The sequence below is a fragment of the Molothrus aeneus genome, chromosome 4 (assembly GCF_037042795.1).
Source record: "Molothrus aeneus isolate 106 chromosome 4, BPBGC_Maene_1.0, whole genome shotgun sequence".
NCBI classification, from domain to species: domain Eukaryota; kingdom Metazoa; phylum Chordata; class Aves; order Passeriformes; family Icteridae; genus Molothrus; species Molothrus aeneus.
In genome coordinates, this window is record NC_089649.1 from 927,954 (window position 1) to 947,783 (window position 19,830).

At 40.9% G+C, this 19,830-nt stretch overlaps 1 protein-coding gene across 32 annotated transcripts in view; it reads right to left on the reverse strand.

Annotated features, from left to right (window-relative positions):
- Positions 1-19,830, reverse strand: part of ANK2 (ankyrin 2) — a 275,430-nt gene that overhangs the window by 118,433 nt on the left and 137,167 nt on the right. The window lies entirely within an intron of this gene.

Consider the following 19,830-nt stretch of genomic DNA (forward strand, 5'->3'; position numbering starts at 1 on the left):
TCATGGCACTTTAGAACCCCTCATGATCCCTCACAACTCCTCACTGCCCCTCAGAATCCCTCATGGCCCCTTAGAGCACCTCATGGCCCCTCAGAACACCTCACAGTCCATCATGGCCCTTTAGACCCTCTCAAAGTTCCTTAGAGACCCTCACAATCCCTTAGAGCCCCTCACAGTCTCTTTAGGGCCTCTCAGAACCCCTTACAGTCTATTACAGCCCCTCATGGCCCCTCAGAATCCCTCACGGACCCTCTGAGCCCCTGACAGCCACTCATAGCCCCTCAGAGATCCTCAGAGCCCCTCACAGCCCTTTTAAAGCCTCTTAAAGTCTGTCAGAGACCCTCATGGCCCTTCAGAGCCCCTTCACAGTGCTTTAGAGCCCCTCATGGCCCTTTGTAACCCCTCATGGCCCCTCAAAGCCCCTCACAGCCCTCATGCCCCATAACCCCTTCACCATCCCTCATAGTGTTTCTCACTGAAACCACCATATCCATCTTTATAGTTTGGTGACTGGTGAAGAAAAGCTGTCAACAAACTGTCATTTGAAGGCACTTCCTTTACAAGAAAGAAGACAAAAACACAGACCCAGAGTCCTGTGCACCATATGGTATTTATCACATCCCCTCTTCCTAAGCACACACCCCTGAGCGGTTTTCTTGAGAGTTTTACACACTTTTACAAGCAAATCATGCTTGAAAGCAAACACTCTGCCACTGAGGAAAGGAAAGGTTTACAGGAGAAGAGCTCACCTTAAGCAGCAGCAACATGTGAGCACAAGAACATGAGTGCCCTGTAATTTGGGAAGCCCCAAAGCCAACACGTTAATGTGCAAAGTCCCAGCTGGCAGCTCTGCCCTCCACCCTCAGCCCAGGCAGCCAGAATTAAGGTTCACGCTGTGTACATGCAGGCCCTAAGGTCAGTCAAATCAATACATTATAAACATGATATAAGAATATGGTGTGAGGGATTAGAAAATACTGAGATGGTATTTTATAGTATGGGTTGAAATCACCACATGTGGATTTAACCAGCTTTTTCTAATGCACTGCTCTCAATACATACACAGTGACAGAGCATCACAAGTCCTCACTAACTACTTTTTGAAAAAGAAATTATGTTTGCAATGCAATCCTAATACACAATATAGATACAAAGGTAAATTTATATTAGGTAACATAAGAGATTGTTCCCTGTTAGGGCGGTGAGGCCCTGGCACAGGTTGCCTGGAGAAGCTGTGCCTGTCCCATCCCTGGAAATGTGCAAAGCCAGTTGGACAGGGTTTGGAGCAACCTGGGACAGTGGAAGGTGCCCCTGCCTGTGACAGGACGTGGAACTAGATGACACTAAAGGTGCATTCCTAAACCTATGACTTTTGGGAATATTTGGTTTTACTGGACATTATAGATGTCTCCTATCTTTTAACTTTTCTTATGAACTTTTGACCGATGATAGGTAATTCCAGCTATAAATAAGAATTGTCAGATCACTAGGAACAAATAAACTGCAATGTGAAAAACATCAATATAAGTACACTCACAGGATGGACACAAACATTTCTTTATAACTACCTAGCTGTCAGATATTGCATAAGGAAATACAAGAAATGATCAAGTGACTATATGAATATATGATTGTGGATTCTCCCTCTTTCTTGCTAATTACATTGCTGCAATTTAACCTGAGTTTGAAACATATATTTCAGGGAATCTCAGCAAATAAATCATATATGGAAATTAGTATTTTAATCAAATAGACCTTCCCTTCTGGTTCCTCTGTCCCCACTCCAGCTGCCCTTTCTATTGCATTATGTACCACATCACTTACTGCACACAGCCTGTTTCTCAAAGACATTTTAGAGAGAAGTGCAAAAATAAATCCTGAAATCATATGCTGTACCAAATCCATAAAATATTCAAATTTGCTAGTGAAAACCAGCTTCATGCATAAGCAGGAAAGACTGGGGGAGTAGAAGGCTTCAGTTTTCAAAGGATAGCTTTCATCATAACATTATCCAACAAGTATTTGTTTTAAATTGTTTCTGCAGAAAAACTATTCCTGCAGGCTGGATTTGGGTTTTTCCCCATCCAAGTAAGTTGAATGACCCCAGTCCAAAATCAGAAATATCTCTGTGAGAGAACACAATCCAGCACTATGGGCCTCCGAATATTTCTCATCTACTAAACACAGTTTGTAAATGGAATGCTGGCAAAAAGATAATTCAAAACTCAAGCCTAATGTCCAAATAGGTTAAATTAAGGTGTATTGTTTGTATATTACAATGTGCATCTGAGTGGCAATAATCCTTTCCCATCTTACATTTCAAGCATGGGCTTGGGAATGCACTGCTTTGATTTTATGGAGAAAAATTTACTCAGCTGTAACTTTTGAAGGTATTGCCCCTGAACAGTACATGAGAAAAACCTGCTTTACATAAATAAAAAACCTCAAAACTCAAATTGTTGTTGGTTAAAAAACCTTCGATGTTCAAGTGAATCCTATGCTATCATTGCAGGTAAAGCCAGCGTTAAGCCACAATTAATCAATATGGCAGGGGTAGGTGACAGTGTTAATGCCATTTAAAAAGTCCAGAGTTGTGAGGCACTGTTTGTACAACAGCTGTTCCTATAATTAGCAAAATGCTGATAGCTTCTGAACTCTTCCTCATTAAGAAGCTCCTAACCGACTGCTGGCTCATCATGTGAGTATATCCAGGGAATGCCTGGAGTTGAGAATTCAGCTCATGGCAGAAGGAAAGTTGCACCTTCTAAACTTAAATTTTCATGGTTTCTTGATGCTATTCAGTACTTAAAGATGCAAATGGAAAAATAACAGGTATGCGAGCACATATTTTTCTTTTTTTTATTCCCTCCTTTCTAATGTGCCAGTTTAAGCTCCCATCCTTGAGACAACCACTAAATTTTGTCCCAGTTGGCTTGGCTATTCTCTGATTTCAGGAACCATCTGTTCCAACCAGCCATCATTTAATTGGGTGCAACTCTAAAAGTGGCACAGACCAGGTGTTACCGTTACCCAACTCACTCCTCACATACGGATTTTTGCCCATTAAGGAATCTTCCTCCATACCAGCATTCAGATGCAAAAGATGGGAATTCAAATAAAACGCTTTTCCTCATGGAATACTTTCTGCAAAACTTGCCAGCAAGTTTATCAGTGGCTCACATTTTATCTACCGTACACTGATTTTTTTTTTTATTCAGCTGAAAGTGCTGCTGATCTCCAAAGGGCATCACAGTAGAATATGGAGCAGTGACTGCAAAGAGGCAAAGGGTTTCTTATATGTTTAGCTTTTAATTAGACCCCCAGAGCAGAGGCTGAGCCTGCAGTTCTGATATACATACCATAATGAGAGCTAAATATTCCACTTGCAACGGCACAGGCTCAGTAATTTAACACTGATAAATGACTTAAATGAGATAATAACAGCTATAATGGACACATATTTTCCCAGCCCTTAATGAAGTAACATTAATCTTCTGAAAGAAAAGAAATACAACAGTGTTTTGCTTTCAAAGCCACTTCCTTTGCCCATAAAAATGTATGTTTTCATTCATTTACTGGGAGCAATGAAGGAAGACAGATTAAATCACAGATCCTAAAGAAATTTCTGTGTCTAAATTCCTGGATAAACAATGGGCCAGATTTTCTTATTTCAATATGAAAACAAGAATTTTTATCACTCAGCTTTTGCCATTCAACCATGTACAGGCATTTCAGATCAGATTCATCCTGCTGTGTACCTTTGTTTGCATGCAATTTTTTCATGAATAGTTGAACTGAAAATCCCACAATTGTAAAATAATAGCTTTCACTGAACAAACATCATGTTCTCATAATCTAGAGCAAGTTCTTATCCAGGAAAAAGACACAACTGGCCTTACAAGAAACTAATATTTGTTAAGAAGAATCCCAGGATTTGTGAGATGTGAAGAGGAAGATCAGATTTCAGAGGTAAGAGATCTCTAACAAATTAAATATTCTCTGCCAAGATGGAGCTAATAGCATCTAGTAATTAATTATTTTAAAATGTCAAAGGTCTGTCTCTCTAGGTTGATATTGATGGTTATAAATCAGAAAAATAAAAATATTCTTTAAAGCACGTATTATGAACCTGAATAATTTAAGGTGCTTGGACTACTTAGGCAAATTAATCGTAGAACATCATGAAGGATATGGAAAAGCTGGCACGGTTGCCACTTCTTCTGGCACTGAGCTAGAGCTGTGGCTGGAGATGCCCTCACCACGCTGTTACAGACATTGCAGATGTGACCCCACACTTTGCCATGAAGACTGTGGATATTTTCAGCAAAAATATTTTGTAATAACAAGTGGGTGAAAGAGGTACAAGAAGAAAGAACGCTTTTGTGTTATACACTACAAATGATCCAGGATTCAAACAATTCTTGATTTCAAATCAAAATATTTTTAAACACAAAAAATTATTCCCTGACCCAGAAACCTGGGATGGCATTGACCAGCTTCCTTCCAGTATGGGCTGCATTCCTCAGAATGAATATTGTCTCTGCTAAGGGATGTGTGGGAGCCCAAATCACTCATTGCCAGAGCAGGTGGGAAGGGTAATGCTGTTTGCATTTATTATACATCTTGGTAAAAGCTTTCTTGTGTCAGACAAAGAGGCTGCAACCCAAAGGAAACACTGCATGCAGCAAGATTCAAGATTTAGAGTGTCCTCCAGAAATTGCTTTCATTGGTTTGACTGGAGATGGAAAGAACTATGGCAAAAAAAGAAGCTGAGAAAATAAACTAGGTTAAGTGATTTATGATTTATGCACATTATAAATAAAAAATGTATTACAAATCCAAGATATATATATTCATCAACTTCCGGTGGTTTCAAGATTTGCATAAAACAGTTCTGTGGCAGTTTCATATCTTTTTATGAGACTGTTCTCAGAAAGCTGCATTTGAAATTTAAGAAAATTTTTATTGCTGCTACACAATCCCAACAAACATATTTTTGAGCAACATAAGGAGAAGGAGGAAACTGCCCAGGTAACCTGGGCTGAACACCAGTTCCTGCTCCAAGATTGCTCCAAACAGACACAACTGAACAATTGGTAATGCTGATAGACACTTCTAATTTTTACTAGTGGAAAAGCCAGGCTTCAGCTATTCCATCTCTTGTTACTGATAGGAAAATTCTTAATTATTCAGAGGGAATTACTTTAATTTTAGGCTGCTTGTTAAATTTTGACACCTTTGACTCTCTTGCCAACTCTGTGAAATTCCAGAGCTTGCAGGATACCATCCAGCCACTCTTTTCTCTCTGCTGGAATGCACAAATGCCTGATCAGTTTGGCTTTGTTTTTAACCAGGAAAAGAAGAAAGGTATATTTTGGAAAACCACTTTAAACTATGCTTAATTTTTACCACATCTTTAAGTCTAATTGATCTCAAACTAAATAGATTTAAGTTATTTGCTAAAGGGAGGGTTTAAATACACACTTAACCTTGTTTCTGAATTTGGTCCAACATTGGCAAATACAGTAGCAACAGAAGAGGAAGAGAAAACTAATGTAAAATCACCCCTTCCTCAAGCCAAGAAGCAAATGCCTTCTATAAACCTTTTATGATCCTTAGCTGCCTCAGACTTCTGTAGGAGTCCTCCCACTCCGTTCATTAACTTGCCATACTGGCCTGGCTGCCGATTGTACTGTGTCAATGAAGGATTTGTGAGGCAAAACTGCATAGCTTTCTATGGAAAAGAATGGAATAAAATCTTTTCCCCAGCTGCATGTCCCTTCCAAAGGCAGTACTCAAAATGACAGATGTTATTTTAATCCATGCTGATTTTACAGTAAAAGGAACATCAGTTAGCAGGGTTCTAACAAGGGACAGTGCATCAGTACTAGCAGAACTTGAGGCATGTGTAATCCCTGTCCTTCCCCTGGGCTATTCATCTTCTCCAAAACAAACTTCTTGCTATAAATCCCAGCTTGGAAACCATGAGTGGGTGTCTGAATTATCATCGGCATGAGTCTAAAAAACAGACTCTCAAATGTACCTGGGAAACATAATCTTTGCATTTAAAAAAGAAGAAAGAGAAAAAAAAATCAGAAACCATTCTGAAAAACAACAAACCAAGCACATCACAGGATTTGGGCTTTGAGAATCAAAGATTTTCTAGTTTGATTAATCCTAAAAGCTAGAAATCTCTTAATTACGCTAAAAAGCAGAAATACATAATCCTTTTGTTTAATGGGAACATTTCTTGTGCTGAAATTTGAGACAAAGAATCATTTAGTCATATCCTGAAATGGTAAGGATTTGGGATACCTTCAGAAGATCCCCAGGATTAGTCTTGGTTCTCCTAGTTGACACACGCATTTACTCAAGTCTCTTAAATACTTGATATGAAACCAAGATCTCCTCTAGGGGAACTGAATAATATTAAAGGAAGGAAAAATATTTAGGAGCCTCTGGATACCATATATTGAGATGTTGAGGTGCTGGTAACAACTGTAGAACTTGGCAGGCATCTAAATGGTTTCCATGGCAAGTTTCCATTACTGATGATCTTCCTAAACAGAGGTAATAATGCTAGAACACCTCTAGAAAGAATTAGGATGCCACTCCAAACCTTGTCTAGCGGGATAATAACCAGGCTTAACAAAAATCCAGGCTGTAAGTGAAGTTTATGACAGACTGTTGACAGATAATCCTACCACTCTCAATTTTTCATTCCCTATGGCCAAAGTGACATTTCCTAATAAAGAAATGTGTGAATACCATCTGTGCTAAAGGGTCAAACTGCTCTACCCACCCAAACACCATTAACTGATCGCCCATCGATTCAAATGTACTGGTTCCATAAAACAGAAAAAATAATTTCATGCTGCTTTGAGATGGGCTAAAATAGCTGTAAATAAATGGTGTTACCACAGTTGCTAATTCAGTGAGACTCATCACACAGATCTTACTTGTACAGAGAGGTAAAAGGAACACTCAAGCAGTAAATGAAGAACCTTGTAATCCTAGACCTAGACCTTGAACAACTCAGCTCTGGCCAGCAGAGAGAGGTACCAGTTTCACCTAACTTCACCTGCAGAAAAACAACAATGATGTTAAAATCCACCTCGCCAAATCCACTGCCTTGAGCAGGGAGGAGAAGCTCCTATGAATGCTGCAGTAGGAAAATCCTGTGCTGCAACTCAGAGAGCAGTCTGTCCCAGGCAATCTGAAATACCTGGTTCTGAAGCAGCAGATTGCATTTGATTCTTAGGTTAGACAAGATTAGATTAGCAAAGCAATTTTGCCATCTGAGTTGGCTGAATATCAGCTGAATTGTTCTGAACCTCGTATCTGCTACAGGGCTCCTGGAGCCATCGTATTCAGCTTGATGTGTCAACTCTTTTTAATGAGCCAAGACAGAGAGCATGGCTACAGTTATATAAAAGCAGAGGAAATCTATAATAGCTAACAGGGTACTGTGCTGGATACCATATTCCTGTTCAGGGGAAAAAAATAGATATACAATTTCTCCCTGCAGAACAAAGCTTTACTGACATTTCTAATATAGAGACACCTCTTCCTCTTCCAACTTTTTTTTGTACAGATTCATAAGGATGATAAGAGACTGCAAACATTCTGAGGGAAATACAGGAACTTTCTTTTGTAATCCCCCAAGCACTGTAAACCTGAATCAAGACGGACATTTCTAAAGAAACTTGGCCAGTCCCTTGGCCAGTCCCCAAGACAGAGATTCTAAAGAAACTTGGCCAGGGTCACATAAAGCCAAGATCTTATGATTGAACACATCAAAGACATTATCAAAGTGCCTGATCTCTGCCTGCTCTGAAAAGCTGGGTAGGCTGAATGAAAAGTATCCAGAAAAATAAAAAGGAAAAGCCTCAAAGATCACATGCTGCTCACTCCTGCCTCCTTTGAGGGCTGACCTTATGCCGAAGGGCAGCTCAGAGGCTGGACGTGCCGGGAGAGTTGTTTCAGTTTGCTTATTTGTGTCACAGGGGCTTCCATACCTTTGCTAACAGCTTCAGGGAGATCCTCTCATGCCCACTGAAACTACCCTCAGCAGTGGAGGCAGGCCCATCCTCCCCAACAGCCCAAGAAATCCCACTGGCACTCCACCTGACTGCATGTTTCCCATCACAAACACTGGAGATTATTTGTTAATTCAACCAAAAACTGCTTGGTAGGAGAAAAAAAAAACTGTCTGGATCCTCTGTATCCTAAGAAGTAGGTTACTTTCATGTTTTAGCCTGAAAAAAGTTTTATTTCAGAGGGTTTGGAACTAGATGATTTTTAAGGTTCCTTCCAATCACCATTTTGTGATTCTCTGAAGAATGGGTCCAGCTGTGTTGTCAGTGAAATACAACATAAAACTGTTCAGAAAAATCCAGCCAAAAAAATGTGCTACCAGAAATTCAACACATCATCAAAAGTGTTTTCTGGGACATGCAAAACTCCTTGTGAGCTGCTGCTGGGAGTGCCTTGGGTCTCCTCTTCCCCTACAAACACTGGAACTCAGCTCTCCTGTTCTTCTGTGCTGCACTGCAGTAACTGAGGCATGTGCAAAGCACCAGGTCAGACAGACCAATTCTAGTATACATCAGCTGCAGAGAACATGAGATTTGGATACACTGACACTGAAGGTTTACTGCTCTTCCTATGCTGCCAGAAGTTTTGACACAATATACTTCCATTGGCAATTTGGAAAGAAATAACCCCTTAATGAATTTCTCAAACAGAATGAGAAATAAAGGGAAAAAGAGAGAAGAGACACTTCATTTGCCATAGATACTGCAAGCATTCACATCTTAATGATTTTCTTCTGGTTTGCTGCACAAATGCTGACATTAGTGCCATAAGAGTGACCTCTTGCCTGTGCCTGGTCCCACTCACTGTAACCCTCATCTACATGAGGATCTGTGTGGGTCTGTCTCGATTGCACACAGAAAACAATATGCAGTGGGCAGGCAGCAGCTCAAAAGTAAACTACTGACTACAAGTTTGGAGAAATATCAATACGGGATCATTTCTAGCAGTTGTGCAAACCATGATAACTGGATAACATTCATTCATTGCAGGGCTTGTTTCACCCACAGGGTTCTCTCTTCACATACCTCAACCTCCTGGTAGCTGACAATGCTTTGAAGCCACTGCACAGCTCAGCGACAGCTGCTTTTTAATCACAGTCAGGGCAGCAAAGCAAAGCTTCTGCATGGACAAGTTTAGCAGACCCCTCAGTACTGCAAGCTATCCAGTAAGGTTGTGAGCAAAGCCATCCTTCGCAAATGCAACATGCACAACCCTGATCTGAATTTTTCCCGGTGATTCCTGTTTTCTTCAGCCAAACTTACCAGGGCTTCAGGCTCTTTGCTTTCTTCACTGTTGTATCCATAATAATCGGGAGTTCTATCCAAGTCCTGTATGTTCCCCTGTGTCCTTAAGCCCTTCTCTGAATGACAAGCCTGGCAAATGGGTGCATTGCCCATATCAGTTCTTCTGCTCCCTCGGAGCAGGGGGACGGCTCTGGCCCCGCAGCGGGTGCCCGGCACTCCCGGAGGACGGGGGACCGGCCGGGAGGGGGGTCCCGCCTGTGCTCCGCTCCTCGGCCACTGCTCCCGGGCCCCCCGAGCCGAGCCGAGTCCCGCAGAACCCGAAACCCCAGCAACTGCAGGCAGCGCTCGGTGACCATTTCCAATTCAGGCGCTGCCCGGCTATTTTTACACCTACCAGGCCAGCTATGCATGTCAATGGCGTGGGGTGGGCCGGGGGACGGCTCTCCAGCACGGAGCCGGACGGCCCAGCTCGCAGAGTTAAAGTCCCGCTGGGTGGAATGCCCTGCATACACGGGTTATTGAGTTACCCAGCTGCGTGCCTTTCAATGGTTTGATTTTTTCCCTGCCCTGCTTGGTCTCACTGTGCTTACATAAAGCACTGAATTTCAGAATGTCACCAATGCCGTCTGAGTTTCCAACTCAAGAATATGATTTATTCAAATCTATTATTCAACATCTACTTGATATTTACCAACCAAGACAAAGTGGATGAGCACAGATCTCATGACCATTTGATTTCAGTGATTCACACGGTATTTCATGTTGATGTAGCCAATAACTGTGATGAGCTTGCTTTGGATTGATATGTCCCCTGGGTATGATTTCAAATGAGCTCAAATGTATCCAAAAAGGACAATATCTGTTGTTAGATCACTTTTGCTCTCATCTATGCCATCTTTGGGATTTTTATTATCAATTTGGTTTAAGGTTGGTGTTAATCTTTTAGAATAGTTATGATTAAAAGCCAAGGAAAAATCCCAAACAAACAAACAAAACACCCCAAAGGAAAATAAGAACAATCCCACTTATTACTTATCATGCTTGCACCCATTAGACTAAAAACAATGCTCAGGATTGCATGTTGGAATCTACCTCTTATCCAGAAGATGCTCAGAGCAGAATTAAAAAACACTGACACCACACCACCAAAACCCAAACAAAACAAAAAGGAAAAGATAGTTGAGAATTAATTGGCAGTTTTCAAACATGACCAGCTGGGGATAGCAGAGGCAGAAGGGACAAAGTGTCTGCAGATACCAAAGCCCTGTAGAATATACCACCCTGCACATCCAAGCCCAGCAGAGTTGGGCATCTATTTGAAAACTTAAGCCCCAGATTCCTCAGAAACAGAGAGATCCTCAAAGAATTGCAACAACCAGCCAATTCTTTTCCCTTTGAGTTTCAATTAGTAGCCAGTATGGCAGCGCACGTCAGCCGGCAGCTGTCCATGGCAGCCAATTGATTCCCACCCAGTTCCTCCCCACAGCAGCACCAGTTATGATCCAAGAGACCCAGCTGCCCCCAGCCCCCCACTATTGATGGGGTTCTCTTTTTTGCTAATTATCCTGAGGAGATTTTAAGGGGCTCTGTAATTGTTTCTTGCTAATGAATACTCCAGGATGGATCACCTCAGGTGCAGTGATGGATACATGCTGGATAGACACTTGCGCAGAATAGTTAAAATTGTTGCTTTTGCCCTTTTGACATGTTTGCCAGCACTTGGCAACTATTCCAGAATGTTTGTGCAAGGCTCGCTTGCCCATAATTAGCTGGTAATGAGTCCCTTCAGCTCTTCCAAAGCATTACCCCGTGACAATAAAAAGGTATGTACATACTGCCAGAACTTCTTAATTTAGTTATCAAAATAAAAGGATGGAAGAAGGAGTCCCACCTAATGCTTGACTGGACCAAAGTTCATCTAACCAAGGTTCCAAAATAAACTGGAACTACAAATCTCTGGATAGGGCAAGCTATTTAATATGCAAATAACTTACTGGAAAACATAAGGCACCACTCCAGGGGAAAGGGTGGAAAACTTGAGTAAGAGGCATTCCTGGGAAATGCTGCCTGTGGAAAGCAACAATCTGTGAAGCCATCAGAGGGAGAACAGTGGAGAAGCTTCCTGCCAGAGCCTTTCAACAATATTACTATTGTTTGTCCAAGTGCCCCAAGACTGTAGGGCAAATTGCTCAGAAAGCGAACATGTTCATGTCCTGCCAGACCCAGGGCATGATATCCTAACAAAGTGCATGTTGGAGGGAAGCCTGTGTGGGGGAACATGGTGCTGTATCTCTGCATTTCCATGCTCCTTGCTGTCTTGGTAGGGCTGCAAACCACCCCAGGCAGCAGCAGTGAGGAAACCAAACCCAGAGGCACAGTTGGCAGGCACAGAGCTCACGCCAAAGCACCTCAGCCCTCCTCAGCAGCCCAAGAGACCTTTTCACAGCACTAACTCCAAACCTCGATTACTCCCTGACCTAGGAAACCTTCAGAAATTGAATTTAAAGTGTCTGTAAGAAAGAGAGCAGAGTATCCCATGTATTGAAGAACTGGTGCTAAGGCAGGGTCCCTCTTTTCCCCCCAAATGGGGAAAACATTCTGCTCTGAGTGTTTCTAAGCCTGCAGCATTTATGATTGTCAGCCTTAGGGCAATACAAACCACTAAAGCCTTCAGCAAACTTTTGGGAATTGCGACTTTCCCAAAGATTCTCATAGTAAATGTTGCAATGGCTAGATATTCTCAGTTTGTTACTACTGGCCATCAAAAAAAGCAGTGTGCTACAAACCCACTGCTTTGCAGTGACTTGCAAAATCCCAGCCAAGACCTCAAAGACCAACAAGTGAGAAGCAGTGAAATCCAAGCTGCAAGCTCATCTCCAGAGGGAGACTTCATTTGATGGGATACCATTCCACAGCCCAGGAATGGCACAGCTTGAGTATTGTAAGATAAAACAGGACTAAGGACAGAAGGACAGTCACACACACCCAGGTAGGCAGCAACAGAAGCAAAACTGCTCTGCTGCCAGGATAAATGTTTATCATTTTTTTACCATTACTAGTAAAAGGGAAAAAAAACCCAGCAAAAATGTAGAGAGAAGAGTTCTACGTACCAAGGCAAAAAACAACTGTTAGCAACATAAATCCCCACTTATATTATTGTTAAATCTCTCCCCGGAGAGCCATTCCCCATGACACTTGTATGGTTAAATATAGTAATTAAAAAAAAAAAAAAAAGAGAGAAAAGAGACTGCACTGGGACTGATATACTTCTAGATCTCCTGAACTTTGAAATGATTTGAAGTCTTTCTCTCCTGGGGATTTTTCTATGGGAAGGTCAAGTACAACACAGCTCACTTGCTTCCAGCAATTATTTTGGGTCAGATCTTGAGCTCATGTAGACAAACTCTGATGAGTCATGACTTGATATCATTTATGTCCACCTTTATGCTTTACAACAATGTCACTGATGAGATCACTATTTCCCAAAAACTCAGCCTTTTCTTCCTCTGGTTAGAGGGACCACAATAAGCAATTCCCAAAGCCTAAGCAGCCTTTACAAAGGGGCCATTGTCTGCTCCAGAGAACCTAGCAAAAAAAAATCCTCTTTGGCTTAAATATTTTGAGTCCAATCAATTGCAAAAATCTATTTTGTGCCATTTATAGAAGACTTGCTCTGCTTTTGATGGTGAATCATTTGACACATTAAGCCTAATGATCCTCTCTGGACAGCTCTTAATCCAAGTGGCACCATATATATTTTAGCCACTATGAAAAAAAGGAATAAGATAACCTGAGGTTTAATCTCTGCAGCTACAGATCCTGTTGGCATTGGATCCTACAGATCCTGAAAAAATTCTTTCATGGATAGGAAAGTATGAAATAAATACAAAAAGGCACCTGAGCCTCCAGCATTCCACAGATAAAACAAATCCTTACTTTACAGATACAGGAGCTTTTGGATGACAGGTGTGGCACAAGAAGGCAAAAACAACCCCAGATTTCATAGAGATGCCCTCACAGGCACAGGAGTTTATGCATCACCTATTTTTCTCACAAAAACTGCAGCTGATATTTATTTTCTTTCTCAGGCTTGGTTCCACCTCATGGGCAATGAAAGGCAAATGTTAACACGAAACACTGAGTAACACAAGGGAAATCTTACAGGCATTGTTGACTAATCACTAATAATCAATGCACAGAGAAATATTCAACATTAGCCTGAGGGTAAAGGGCTAAGATGCAGCTCTGGCCCACCCATGCCAACATAGCTATAAAGTAAATTATCACTTCTCATGCCCAAAATAGCTTTTTTGCTCATTTCAACAGAACTAAGGCATTCTTTGAATATTTCATGGTTGTTATATCCTCCCGTGGCACTAAGCTCTAATTGGTGCCTGTTTGTATCAGTCTAAATCTAAACCAAATCTCTGGTCCTTTATTAGCTCCAATTTTTCTTCCTTAACACAGACCAGATACTAATTCTGCCTTAACCCATCTTGTAGGATATTGCAAAGCTATCACATTCTACATTTGGAATATCAAGTAAAGCCTCAATTCTCCAAGAAAATAACCTGGTTTTCTCTTCTGAATACATCAGCAGGAGCTCACTGCTGATTCTGAAAAACCCAAGTCTCCTAAGCTCTTGTTGCTGAAATGCAGAGGCTTCTCAAGTTGTCAGTTCTGTTGGATTTCCTATGAGTTTGACACAACTTTCAAAACTAAATATTGCCTATTTTAATATAAAATCAGTTTGTGGGGGGACCACATATTTCTTATATAGCATATAAAAGACAGTTTGCCTCATATACATAGGAATATAATGTATAAAGTTTGCCATGTGTTGCATCTTTTCCTTTACTGTAGCTTAACAGAATCAATTAATTCAATGAAGAATGAAATAACAATGTTAAATATGTAATTTTTCCTTTGCTAAAGAGCACATTCTCAGGAATTCTCAAAGAATTATGTACTTTTGATTAGTATTGTGCCCTGACTTTAGCTTTTCCTCAACCATTGTGCTAATGGCTGCTGTCATGGTGCATCATTGATGGTAAATGATACAAAGTGGTTCATCACAGGTTCTTAAGTGAAAAGCCAGAGTTCATTTACTTGGTTTCTATTTTATTTTGCATCATGTGCCTGTCTGTTATCTTGGGGCCCATTAAACACATCTGTTAGAAATGAGAGTTACTATAATTCACATTAGAAAATCATCATATCTTGAATATTTGCTTTAATGACTTGCTCTTGATGGTTAAACTAGAAACATAAAGAGAATATTTGTGCCACTGAAAATAAACTAAACCTAATGCCCCAATTCCCATACCAATCTGAGTTAATGCACACTGATCTAGGTACAGGTGCACACACACTGAATATACCTGTACCAATGCTTAAAACAACCTAGCCATGCCCAGTGCACCCACATTTAGTTGAAGTGCAGCCATAAAACTGCAATTTTTCTATTCTTCAATATTATATCCATGTTTTATGTGCTCAGCTAATGGCACTGACAGCTACTTGGGAAAACAAAACAGAATGCAGCATTACTGACTCCGAGTCTCTGCCTTTAACAAGGCTCGGGTGCAGATGAACACACATCCACTGTGGAGCAAGCTCCAAAGACTTCATCTGCCCAATTTTTGAAGAAAGAATGAGTCATGAAAGGAAAAAATTATCTGCTCTATTCGTCACATGTCAACAAACAGTACTTGAAAGCTTGGGTTTGTATCACTCCTGTCTAATATTTTGCCTCTCCCCGCACTGACAGAGTTGCAGTAGATGATAAATAAAAGATTCCAATCTTCCAAAAGCAATTCCCTCTGATCAAAAGGGTTCTAACAGAGTACAATCAAGAATTTTTGTTTCTGTAAGCAAGCAATTTGTGCCTTATAGTGACATACATCATCCAAATGAGGGCCAGAATAGTGTGAAAAACAAATAAGTCTGCTGAGTAAGTGACTGAACTTCATTATCGCAGCCACACACATAGTTCTAAATAGACAATTTGAGATCTTGTGATTGAAAACACACCTTCACATCAGTCATCAGCTACTTAAGGCCTGCCACCCTGGGAAAAAACCAAATCACCTCTGTAAAGCTGATAGAAGCACCAAAGGTCATCGGGAAGAGCACATAGTCTGTAAACAAATCTGCATCAAATTCTGCTGTAGTTCTGAATAACAAATAAATTAGGAATTGGGAGATTATGACCAACTGACAAAGCAAGTGCTTGGGCACTGTAGTCTCTCAGGGTTGTTAAAACCAGCAATGCCTAAAAATTAGAGAGAGCCAAGAAAGGCACAATGACAAAACTGAGCCATTTATCTGCAGAGAAATCCTAAGAATGCTGTAAAACTTTCTCCAGCTGCCATTCCTAACTCATTACATTGTGAGATGCCCAATAATGGTGCACATCCTGCACCATTGGCTGCTAAACATGAGCAAAGTAACCAAGGTTTTAATAACTTCACATTCTTATGAGAAATAAACACATAAGAAAGAGATAATCAAATAAACATTAGCTTTGTAGATAAAATATTGGAAAATTCAGGGAAGCATGGAACAGAACAACACCTTTCACAAAAAAAAAAAAACCACCACAAACTTCTGAAGTCAAAGAGGAGGATCTTCACAGGTTCTCTGCAGTTCTCAGTAGCAGCCAGCAGATGAGATTCACACAAAAACTGCCCTCAGGGACACAAGCTCAGATTTAAACTGCACTGCAAACAGGAGTTATCCCTTCTCAATCTGGTACTTCTGAACTGATAACTAATGAACAACACTCATCTGGCTTGCCTGGAAGTCATAAGCTATGGAAAGGAACATGCTGCATGAACAGATCCACACAGAAAAACTGGTTTCTCTCAAAACGCAACAATGCAATTTTAAGAAAAGCATAATTACATAAGAACGAAAATTAGGTGCAAGTAAGGTCCATTAAAGGAGCTCAGTTAAAATAGACAAACCAGCAAAAATCCCAAACATACGTAAAGATTTACTGCCAGCAAGAAGCACAAAAATTTACTAAATAATCTTGCATTTACTTGCATCAAAAATTTACTAAATAATCTTTCCAAATTTTCAATGGCAAGAAAATGGCTACAGCATTTATTGGAAATTTTACGCTAAATTATAACTGTAACATTTGATCATTACCAAATACATTATGCTACTGAATTCTCCTATATACCCTCCAGCATCCCAGGCACTGAGAGAGAACCCTTGGCCATTACCACTCCCCCACCCATCCTTAACAAAGTCCCAAGACTTTGTGCCCAAGACAGGCAGGAGAACTCAAGTAAGCAGTAGAGAATGACATCCCCCAGGACATCCAGCCTCTTCCAGCTGGGAGCACCTTTTCCCATCTGCATTACCTCTTGCCAGCCCCACTCTGTCTCTGTTACAGCTCATTTATTTGGCCTTCATGGCCCCACATCAAAAATTGGCCCCAAGGCAGTGACAAGATGGAAAATAGATCAGAACTTCCACAAACCACTCCCTTCTCCAACACCTTCTCTCAATACTGGATTTCCATCTTTCCTCTCTGACAGCATCTTCCCAAGACCAACTGGGACAGAAATATATAAAATTTCAATGAAATGGAATGGAAAATTCATATGTTTCCTATTAGGTAATAGGCAAGGTCAGAAATAGATTCCAATTTATCCCAACCTGCCTCCTGTTACCCTTCCTTAGTGAGAGCAGCACTTTCTCCTACAACCAGCCTGAGCTGGGAAGTCCTGTGGATTTCTTTAAGTACTCATCAACAGAAAAAATTCTATACTGCTCCTTAGTCTGTATTACAGTAAATAAGTATTTTTTAAAAACAGGGAAGAGGAACCAAGATTCCCATCTCGTTGGAATCAACTCCCTATTTTGTAGAATGCAGCACTAAACTTATTCTTTTCTACAAACTTGTAGCTTCAGAACTTAATCCAGATGATCTTTCAGAACAATAGCAAAGTATGTTCTGTATTTGAGATACGATGCCTTTAAAACAGTTATATGACAATGCAATCCAACACCAATGAAGTGAAAGAGTACATGCAAATATTTCAGCCTGAAATCATGAAGGCAGCCACTGATCAAGCCTCACATCTCAGGACTTCATCAGATTGACTAAAAATAATCTGAACTTGCAATTTATACTCAGAATGAGTAAAAATAATGGGGGGGGGAAGGAATTTGTAAGCTAAACAATAGACAAACTCCCAAGATAACTAAAAGCACATCTATTAAGCAATGATGCTCTAAAATAAAGCAATTTTGTATAATAAAATACTTGAAGAGGCTACCATTTCCCAGGCCAAATTAATATTTAGTGAAAGACCTCAGGTCCTATGTGGGAGCTTCAAAAGTCCTGCTGCACTCACAGTGACAAATGAAATTATTTATTACTGCAGAGATGACTCATTTGTGGGGAGATATCAACACCACAGGGGAAGCAGCTGTCTGATTAAATGAGTATTTGTCTATTCTTATCCATTCTCCATGAGGCTGCTCTAGCACCCACTGAAATGAGCCTGGCCTTGGCCTTTGGATCACAGTAGGATCAGTTTATCCCAGGCCAGGAGGTCCTCCCTCCCTCCCTGCTCCAACTCCCTCTAGCACTAAAGAACTGTCAAGGATGAAAATCCAAGTAAATTAACCCCGTGGCAGATCTGTCAGCCAGATTCTCTACAAGCCACAGCCTCATTGATCAGCCACAGAATTATGGAGTAATTTAGGATGGACAAGATCCAAGTGTTCCCCCAGCACTGCCAAGCCACCACTAACCTGTGTTCCCAAGGGCCACATCCACACATCTTTCAAACCTCTCCAGGGATGGTGACTCCACCACTGCCCTGGCAGTCTGTTCCAGGGTCTGACAACTCCTACATGGCAAAACTTGGACTCTTTCTTGCCTGATCAGCAACCACCACCTGATGCTGCACTGTCTTTGCACAGCAGGCAAGCACTTATTTTTAGTTTTTTAACACTTTCACAAATATCCAAGATAAAGACACTGATGCCCTGAAGCAACACTTGGGAAGACTTTTATTCATTCTCTGACCCTGTTTTTCACTAACAGGGGTCTCCCACCTCCACAATCTCTGAGGAGATTAAAGTTCCACCAAACTTCTGTATTAATAATCTCAAGGCATTACTCATAGTCCCATATATGAAGAAGCAATGGGAGATTACAGGACAAAATAGACAGCAAAACATATTGCAGATAGTCCTTACAGAACTGAAAGGATCATAGATTGGAACAATCTCAACTGCTGCAAACGACTGTCAAAAGTAAAACCAGAGAAGAATATTTAGAACTTCTGTTCAGATGGGCTAGAAGTGCACTAGATGCTTTGCAAGGAAGCATGCTTGCTCTGCAAAAGGCACATGGGCATCTCGAGTTCCAGGTGTTGGGAAAAACCACCTTCATTTTACCCCTCTGCCTTTGCAGATTTCTCTCCAATTCCATTTGGGATTTTCCAGTGCTTTCTGCTTCTCTATTTATTTTAATCATTATTTTTAGATGGGTATTAAATTTATAAATAGTGCCAGAACACCAAGGTTCTCCTCGTGCCAACAATGGGGTGATTGGAACAGGAGGGGTCACAGAACCTAAGAATTACATAAAGAACATTTTGGATCTCAAGGTACATTTGTGGGACATTATTTCCCACCATACATAATCTGTCCTTCAATCACAGAGCTGTATTACAGAAAGTGCACACATGTTGAAAAATTACATTGGAAAATATAAATCACTAAGATGGTTATGTAATAGGAGGTGAATTATCTCCTGGCAGAAATCATCTGGAAAAAACCTAAATCTCCTGAAATCATTGGCAAATCTTTCAGGGTTAAGTTATATTAAGAGTTGAGATTATAATATATAGTGTTATAGAACCAAGTGCTCCTTTATAACCTTTAATTACAGATCCCTATCTACAAATTATCCTTTTCCATCTCAAACACCTCTTCCAGAAGGAGGCTGCGTCCTCTCAAGCCTTATGCTTTTGTATCATTAAGCTTGCACATTGAAGTTGGTTTAAAAAGGATAAAATACTCCTTCCTGTGTTTCACATTTCTGGGCCAATGATCATTATTACAACTATGCAGAGACTACAACATAATGATGGTTTACTGCCCAAAATAATGGAATGTGTGCTGCTAAACCCAGCCGGATGATGGCTATAAAGAGAAAACCGGTGTTCATTAACCTTTACAACCACCTGCATATTCAGCAGCTGTAGCAGGACTGGTTCCTCCTAAGCTGCCCTCAGACAATTTCCTTCACTCCTCTGCTTTAATGAATTCCCAAGCACTGCTCAGAGCAAACACACCAAGGTTGGTGGCAGAGTGCTGTTCCATAGCTGCAGGGACAAATGGAACTGGGAGGGACACCAGCCCTGTGCTGGCTCTGCAGCGCAATGCATCCCACCTGCCCTCCCACCAGCACTGCAGTGCCACCCCACAGGCACCGGGAGCATCAGCAACCCCC